This window comes from Myxine glutinosa, chromosome 6, assembly GCF_964187855.1.
Source record: "Myxine glutinosa chromosome 6, kmMyxGlut1.1, whole genome shotgun sequence".
In the NCBI taxonomy this organism is placed as follows: domain Eukaryota; kingdom Metazoa; phylum Chordata; class Myxini; order Myxiniformes; family Myxinidae; genus Myxine; species Myxine glutinosa.
Genome location: NC_136266.1, coordinates 46,361,012 through 46,370,095, shown reverse-complemented (window position 1 = coordinate 46,370,095; position 9,084 = coordinate 46,361,012).

Here is a 9,084-nt window from a genome sequence, read left to right as displayed (position 1 = left end):
GTTCTACCCCATCAATCTACCCGTCCCCACTCCAGGAAGGCCACCACTTTCCAAGTTTCCAGTTTTTCCTTCAGAGAGTTTGTGGCCGTTACACATCCTGTCCACCCCATGTGTCCTCCCCTGTCCCTCATTCTTCCCCATATCCCTTATTTATCCATGTTTCCCTCTATTTTGTCCCCACCTCTCGCTCCACTTTCTACTGTTCCAGTTTGTTATGTTACATCCTGATTCATTCTATGTTCCAGCCCCTTCACGAGCCTCAAATCTGTATACAAGAAAGGTCCCCTCAACAAGAAGGTTCAAGCAGGAGTGGTTACATTTACTGGAATATTGTTGTTTGGTTCGATTTTCCATTGTTGATTGCAAACCTCAGTACTCGATGTTGGGCACACCTGGATTTTAAAACGACCATGGCTTGCAGTTGATTAATGAACAAATTGTTGGCTTGTTTGGTGTTCCCACCTGAACTGATAGCTCAATGACAGGTTCAAATCAAATGTGTCCCATGTCACTTCATGTCCATTCTAGGCCGAACAACTAGAATGGTGTCGAGGTAGCAAACTTACCTTTCAGTTCTTTGTTTGGGTATGATTCACAGCCCGATTATTAACTGTCATACATGACCTCTTTACCGTCAGATCACCAGTTTTATTTTTTACACTTTAACCTCTTAAGCTGCAAGTTGATTCACCGTGAAAGGGACTCCAGGAGCGGAAAAATGAATATCTTTTACTCTAAATTACACACAGAAAGGCACATGTATTGCTGACACGGGTTGACTGTACACGTGTTACATACGGAATCGGCCAACACAAATAAATAAATAAATGAGCCAAATAAATAAATAGGCTAAATAAATAAAATAGGCAAATAAATAAATTGGGCATCATAAATAAATAAATTAATTAATAAATAAAGACAAGATAAATTTAATAAATATATTACACTGCTTTTACACTTTAGCCCAACTTTGTATGAAAATCCCTTGAGCCAAGATTATTACTTTCCTTCAGGTTCATCAGCACACCAATCTCCTCACTCAGTTCATCCATCCTCCTTCTATATTGTTATGTGGAGGGGGATACGGTGGGGGAGTGGGTCAATAGCTAGAATGTGATAACAATGGTATGGACTGGGTGTTCGAGTAGGTTAGATATACCCATGTATTAGATATGTCAATGCCTGGTGTTGGCTTAGCGGTTAGGGTGCCGGCTTGGGATCCGAGGATCCTGGGTTCGAATCCCGGTCGAACGCTGAATTAACGCCAGGGTGGTTGACTCAGCCTGTCATCCTTCCGAGGTCGGCAAATTGAGTAACAGCTTGCTGGAATGAATGATCCCGGTGTGTACCCCGGTTTAGAATAGGTACACCGTATCCCTGCGCATCGTAAGAGGTGACTAAGGGTTGGCGTCAGGAAGGGCATCCGGCCATAAAAACATTGCCTCAAACAGGGAACCATGATTGTCATGGGGCCCGCAAGGCTAACCCCCGCTCTAGCAGGGAAAATGTCCTTAAAAACGATCATTCATTCATATATATTCATTAGATATGTCAAAGGTAATGTGTGTCATCTTACTATAATTCACCAAATGTCTGTCCGTCCGTTCGAAGGTACCGCAAAAACGGCTCAACCAATCGCAACAATATTTTGGGTGGGTAATCCTGGGACCCCCTAGAGTAAAATAGGCTATATTGTTTTTCTAATTTTCCCAGTTTTCCAATTTTCCAGTTCTTCCAAACACTATGGAATAATATTTACTGATATGAACAGTGATGTGGCTTTTGTTGAAATTCTACAAATACTGTTTATTCTACGTACCAGGAGAGAGTAGATCGACTCCTGACGAACTCTTCCTATATAAACGTGCGGCTCTGAAGTAACATGGCAGCGTGTGCAAAGCGACTGAGAAACAGGTGTAGCGGCCGCTTCCGTGTTACAGATTCGGCGCGCACTCTTCACACATAAACGTGCGACTGAGAAAGACGTATGGCGGCCGCTTCCGTTTTGCAGAATTCAATCTTTTTTCAAAATGGGCGCCATGTACTGTTCAGATTTTGATGATTTGCGTGTGATATTATTTAACGGATGTTTATATGAATCGTTTAAAATAAAAAAAAGCCTTCAATTTCTGATGTTTTGCCTTTTCATTTGGGCCTCCCAATTGAAGCCCCGCCCATATGGCGGGTACCGTTGCTAGTATGTTCCACTTACCATGTTGAAAAGACGTTGTTACCAGGATTTGTATTTACTGCATGGCTTTACGTTCATGCTCGACAAAGATGGTATTCAGAAGCCACAATGCGTCCTTTGCTCAAAGGTGCTTAGCAATGGATATATGAAGACATCCAAACTTCAAGACCACCTTCGGACTTGTCCACCCTGGGAATGCTGAAGACACACGGTCTTCGTTCAAAACTAAGCTAACATGATTTGATGCAAGCGGCACACTCCCCCCATTCATGGATTTGCTCCCAAAAAGAAGCCAGCACCGGAGGCAAGTTATCGTGTGGCATTGAGGATCGCCAAAGAGAAGAAGCTGCATACCACCACAGAGACCATGGAGAAACCGTGTGCTGCGGAAATGGCCGAACTGATGTGTGGCAAAGATGCAAAACAAAAAATAGCACAGATTCCTTTGTCAAACGACACCATTCACTACCGTATTGGAGACATGTCACAAGATATCAGATATCTTCAAGCAAGTGGTGGAGAAAATCAAGGGAAGTCCAGGAAAAAAACAGCTTGCAATTGGATGAAACAACTGAACTACCTTTAGAGGCCATTTTTCCTGCAGAGTAGGGGATGGCCTTTTGCGGGCACCGTGGTCCCCTTTTTGAAGCAATGTTTTATGGCCGGATGCCCTTCCTGCCGCCAACCCTGCTAGTCGCCTCTTGCGACACACAGGGAATTACCAGTGAACTGGTACTCAATTTGCCGACCTCAGAAGGATGACAGGCCGAGTCAACCCCCTGGTGTTAATTCAGCGATCGACCGGGATTCAAACCCAGGATCCTAGGATCCCAAGCCGGCACCCAAACCGCTAAGCCAACACCAAGCCTAATTGGATGAAACAACTGATGTCTCAAATTGTGCTCAACCTTTCATTTTTGCATGATATGTGCATACCAATGACATCGGGGATGAATTCCTCTTTTGGGAGCTGCAGAAAGAAACAACAAAGGCAGTGGACATTATGGCTATGATCAATTAATTATTTGATTCTGATGGCATTTCCTGGGACCTTGTGGGATCTATTTGTATTTCCCCTTCTTCTTTGTTCGTATGCAGTACAATGCTGCGGGGTAGTATCATTGGCTGAAGGCGCAGCTGTGCCGCAGATGCAATGCCCTCTGCTGGTTAGGGTAGAAATTTTGAATTTGGCCATAGTGGCAGCAATAGCTCATCTACTCTTTGCGAAAGATACCAAGGGGTCTTTGACGTCCACCAACAAATGGTGGCAGACATGATGCCCGTTTAATGTCCATCCAAGGCTAGGTGAGGACTTGTACATTTTATAGCTGGGTTGGGATTAAAACCTAGGCTAGACAGCTTAAAGGCAAGTGTGTGTACCTCTGGTCCATCCTGTCAGCCCATATATTTGTACTGATGACAGTCCTGCTATGTTGGGGAAAAATTCCGGCTTCGCTGCTCTCATCAAAAAGGTGAATCCAAACGTGATCTCCAGTCACTGCATTCTTCATCAACATACTCTGGCATCGATGACTCTTCCTGCTTGTCTGAAAGAAGTGTTGGAAGTTATCATCCAGGTTGTCAACTTTATTTGAGCAAGAGCAGCGAATCAATGCATCTTCAAAGCGCTGTGTGAAGAAATCAATCAAGTCTGAACACACCATCGTTCTGTTTCACACAGAAGTACGCTGGCTTTCCAGAACAAAAGCTCTGACAAGGTTATTTTAAACTATGAGATGTGATTGAGATGTTCCTGCATGAAAAAGATCAAATCTGCTTCAGCATTTCACTGAAGAGAACTTTTGGTTTCTCTGGCATTGTTCGCAGAGGTGTTCAGAATGCTGAACTCTTTGAACGTCTCACTCCAAGGAAGGCGAGTGATGATCTTGGAAGCAGAAGAAAAGGTCAAATCCTTTCAAAAGAAGTTGGCACTCTGAGGGGGTGAAGAGTGAATCCTTGTAACTTTGCCAATTTTCCACTCTTTGAAAAAATCATTTGTGATCCAGCTCATCCGGTGAGACTAAGGGTGCGCAACAGTGTTATTACGCAACTGGAAACTCTCAAAGTCAACCTTGAGGGATATTTTGTGACTGGCCTGGTGGCTGACGTTTGGGTAAGGAGCCCCTTCACTGTCTCTCTCAAACAAATCAGGAATGCCGACCAGGCAAAATACAAGGGTCTCTCACCTACAATCTAGAAGGTCTCACGTCACCTAGAATGGAACTGTTGGTCGCTTATAAGCAGCAGCAGTCTTCACACTAAGTTTTGGATGTTTACTCTCATAAACAGCGAAATCGGCAACTTTTTGTAGTTACCAACCTTTTACCAAAATCAACAACCTGTAGTTACCAACCTTTTACCAAAATCAACAACCTGTAGTTACCAACCTTTTTGTAGTTACCAAATTTTGTTGCTACGTTTTTTTTTTGTTTTTTTTTGTATACTGAATCGAGGCTCGTGAAAGAGCTAAAAATAATACTGTATTTATACGCCGGGATTTGATGAACGATTCATGTGAACTTTTTGGGGTTTACATCAAACCAAATAAATGTTTGTTCCAAACTAAGATTCTAGATTATGAAAACTTTTGATGAAATGGATTTTGATAAAGGATTAGTTGGATTTTTAACAACTTTGATAAAGTTTAACAACTTTGTTACAGCTAACCAACAAAGGTGGACAAAGGTTATGGTTTCACCCCTACCTCTTTGTTACTTGCGCAAATTGAAAAATTTTCAAGTATAATGGTTGATCGCATGTGTTATTCCATCTGTTTGTTTGTCAATTGCCAATAGGTCACAATTTTCAACTGATCTTCACCATATGGTAGAGTTGGTAATAATCAAGAAGCCTATCGATTTTGAGGTCAAAAGGTCAAAATAGACCAATTGTCCACAACCGTTGTCCACAACTTAGTTGAAGTTTCTAAAAGTCCTCAATTTTCATCCGATTGACTTTGAATTTGAAGAGGATTTGTATAACGGGTCACTGAATACAACCATCAATTATTTTTTTTTAGGTCAAATTCGTTTTAGAGATACACAAGTATAGTGCTCTGCACGACGTCTTTCATGTTTGTTTATCTCGTCAGTGAGCAGGATAGCTCAAAATAGGTATGGACGGATTCAGACCAGATTTGGTGGACAGGTTGGGTGTGTGACAAGGAAGAATTGATGAGATTTTGAGAAAGATCATATCCGTGATTCTAAATCATTGAGAGATGGGGCCAAAAGTGATATATGGCATGATATCTCAAAAGGTTGTGGACAAGTAATGACAAAACTAGGTGGATGAGTTTGTTTAGGTGACAAGAACAAGGCGATTCGATTTTGGTTCAGCTCCAGATCCAGATCCAGTGTTTATAATACACCCATGATCCAGATCCAGATCCGGTCTATCAGTGGATACAAAAGGTAAACTGTTCAGCCTGCCGGAGGTATGTACTCCACCGAGTGCCGTTTGAGCTAAAACTGAAATATTAATCGTACGTGAAGTTGTTCTTTGGCACATATTATGTGTTCATATATCAACACATGCAAACAGATACATGACATTTCCTATGACAGCAGCAGAATTGCATTTGCAATTGAACATCAAGCTGGAAAACACCAAATTTACAAACCGGCTCATTGTTACACTTGCACACCCATAAGCATCATGCACTCATCTTTCATGCACTTCTGTATAAGGCCTGTGTCTTTGCTTGGTATTAAAGTATTCATGAATGGCACAGGAAAAAACAGCAATTAATAGGTTAACTCAAGCAAAGACAGTTAGCAAGAGCCACCTTGCGTCGAAAGATGCATAGATCAGTACACCAGTGTACACACACCCTAAAAGGGCTGATGTTGAGGATCAGATGCTCGAGCAGGGAATTGAGATTACTGCCAAACCAGTTTCTTATGCAAAGAATTCTCCTTCATAAACAGACATACATCAGGTTATAAACCCCAACCATTCTCCAAATTTCCCTTATGTATCATATTGTGACATCTTGTTTGGTCAGCAAGATATATATTTAAATATTGGGGGAAAGGTGAAAGAGGTGCATGGCAATGCAAAATTAGCATTCCATCAATATTTCGAGAAACCTCAAGAATACATGTTCAAGATGCATTTCCTCCCACAATGAAGAGGAAAAAGCATCTGTAGTTTCTTACACTTGAAGCTATGAATGCATTTTGCAAAGTTAGTCCTGGAACTTAATCATTACTTCCTGTACAGTGTACATGCAGCATTCTCCTTACATTATTATTTTTGGAGGGGTGGACACCCGCTCCTCCCCACCCCCCCCCCCCCCCACTCCCTTTTCAAATGAACAATAAGGGCCCATCTATTTATAACATACCAGCAGAGGTACCCACACCTTGTGCAGAAGGAATTTAGGGTTCAGAAAAAGAGAGCTATAAGAAGATGGTTTGTAATACTGGCTGCCACCGGGTGGTGTGAAACAATACACATTTACGTAGAGAGAATTGGAGTCTTAACCCCACCCTGAACGTCTGAAAATGATTTATTGCATCTCAATTTGCCAAGAGGATCCAATGGTGAATGCACAACTATATATATATATATATAGTTGTGCATGCACTATTGGAATCCTCATTGAAAAACAAATGCACAACTATACAGTCATGTGAAAAAGTAAGTACACCCCATGTAAAGTTTTGACTTTTTCAACATATTTCAACATACAGCTATTTGATCTTCATTTCAACAATATTGATAGATAAAGGTGATATAATATAACAAATATCATGAAACATTTACATTTTGTATTCCATTGTATCATTTAAATAAACATAAATGCAAATTTCGCATGTGGAAAAAGTAAGTACACCCTTGGCTCCAATAGGTGGTATTGCCCCCTTTGGCAGAAACAACCTCAAGTAGGCGTTTCTTATAACTGTCTACCAGTCTCTGACATCGACTGGGAGAAATTTTTGCCCACTCCTCCATGCAGAATTCTTTCAGCTGTGCGATGTTTGAGGGGTTTCTTGCATGCACAGCTCGTTTCAAATCCCCCCACAACATCTCGATGGGATTTAGATCCGGGCTTTGACTTGGCCATTCCAGAACCCTCCATTTCTTTCTTTTCAGCCACTCCTTGGTGGATTTACTGGTATGTTTCGGGTCATTGTCATGTTGCAAGGTCCACCTTCGGTTGAGCTTCAACTTTCCGACAGATGGCCTCACATTATCCTCAAGGACCCTCTGGTACAATGAAGAATTCATAGTGGATTATATGATGGTGAGCTGCCCAGGCCCTGATGCACTTTGCTGCCCCAAACCATAATATTTCCACCACCATGCTTTACAGTTGGTATCAGGTTCTTGCGGTCAAATGCTGTCTTTGGTTTTCGCCAAACATGTCTTCTGGTACTGTGGCCAAATAGCTCTACCTTTGACTCATCTGTCCAGAGCACATTGTTCCAGAAGTGCTGGTCTTTGCCTCGGTGTTCGTTGGCAAACTTTAGTCTTGCCCTGATGTTCTTTCCTCCTCCAATAGTGTAGCAGCATAGCAAACCTGTTGTGCATTTTGTGATACAAGCACCAAATTTGGCACAAATGTACATTAATATGTTGCGAACATTTTCAGATATTGGGCCACTTGAAATTCCGTAATTTTTTTTTTCAAATTTTTTCAAATTTCGTAATTTCAAATTTTTCGGGTGACACCGTCACAATTTCGGTCTTCGAGGCCGGCCGATATAGTGGGGCGGCTTAGCCCAAATATTCAAAAGAATTGTGCATTTTGTGATACAAGCACCAAATTTGGCACAAATGTACATTAATATGTTGCGAACATTGTGTGGTCAGCAATGAAGACGAGAGTCTGAATTACATGTATGCAAAAGACCTTGTGAACCAGTGAAGCAAATACACGGGTAAGCATGAATTAAATCTAGGGCATGATATAATTTCCATGATGTTTACCTCTACACTCAATGGTGGAAGGAGGTAATGTTTTGATCCCAGCTTGTCTGTATGTCTGTTTGTCTGTTAGTCCACAAAATTCCAGACAAAGCTTGTAGTAGTGGTAGTTGTAGTGGTAGTGGTGATAACACAAATTGTTATATAGAACTGAACTTATATTATTATTATATGCAGAAAATAACTTCATTTCTATATGCCCTGCAGTGGACAGGTTAATTGGTTTATGCACTGAAGGGGTCACCCTGGTGTGCACTGCTGTGTTCTGCCTCACTGAGTTGTTCAGGTATGATGTACTCAGCACAAGCTTCCGGTCGGCCCGGAGGTGGGGGTGCGGGGCCTGTCACGGAACGTCAAAACAAACGGCCTGCCGGGGCCGCCCAAAAGTCGGGCGTGAGGGGCGCGTCCACTAATGGAACGCCTCTCGCTTCCCAGATCGAGGGCCACGTGGTCAGGAGAACCTCGTCCCTTCCGGTCACACTTTGCCTATCGGCCGGCCTCGAAGACCGAAATTGTGACGGTGTCACCCGAAAAATTTGAAATTACGAAATTTGAAAAAAAAAATTACGGAATTTCAAGTGGCCCAATATCTGAAAATGTTCGCAACATATTAATGTACATTTGTGCCAAATTTGGTGCTTGTATCACAAAATGCACAATTCTTTTGAATATGTGGGCTAAGCCGCCCCACTACAAAGGTTTCCTCCGAGCACACCTCCCATGTAGATCAAATTTGTGCAGCCCCTTTCTAATGGTAGACTCGTGCACTTTGACATCAACAGTGGCAAGAGCTACCTGTAGGTCCCGTGATGACATTCTGGGGTTCTTAGAGACTTCTTTCAGAATCTTGCGGTCTGCTCTCGGGCTGAACTTGCTGGGGCGGCCTGGCCTGAACAAGTTGGCAGTTGTTTGGAATCTTCTCCACTTGTAGATGATCTTCCGGACAGTCGAATGATCGA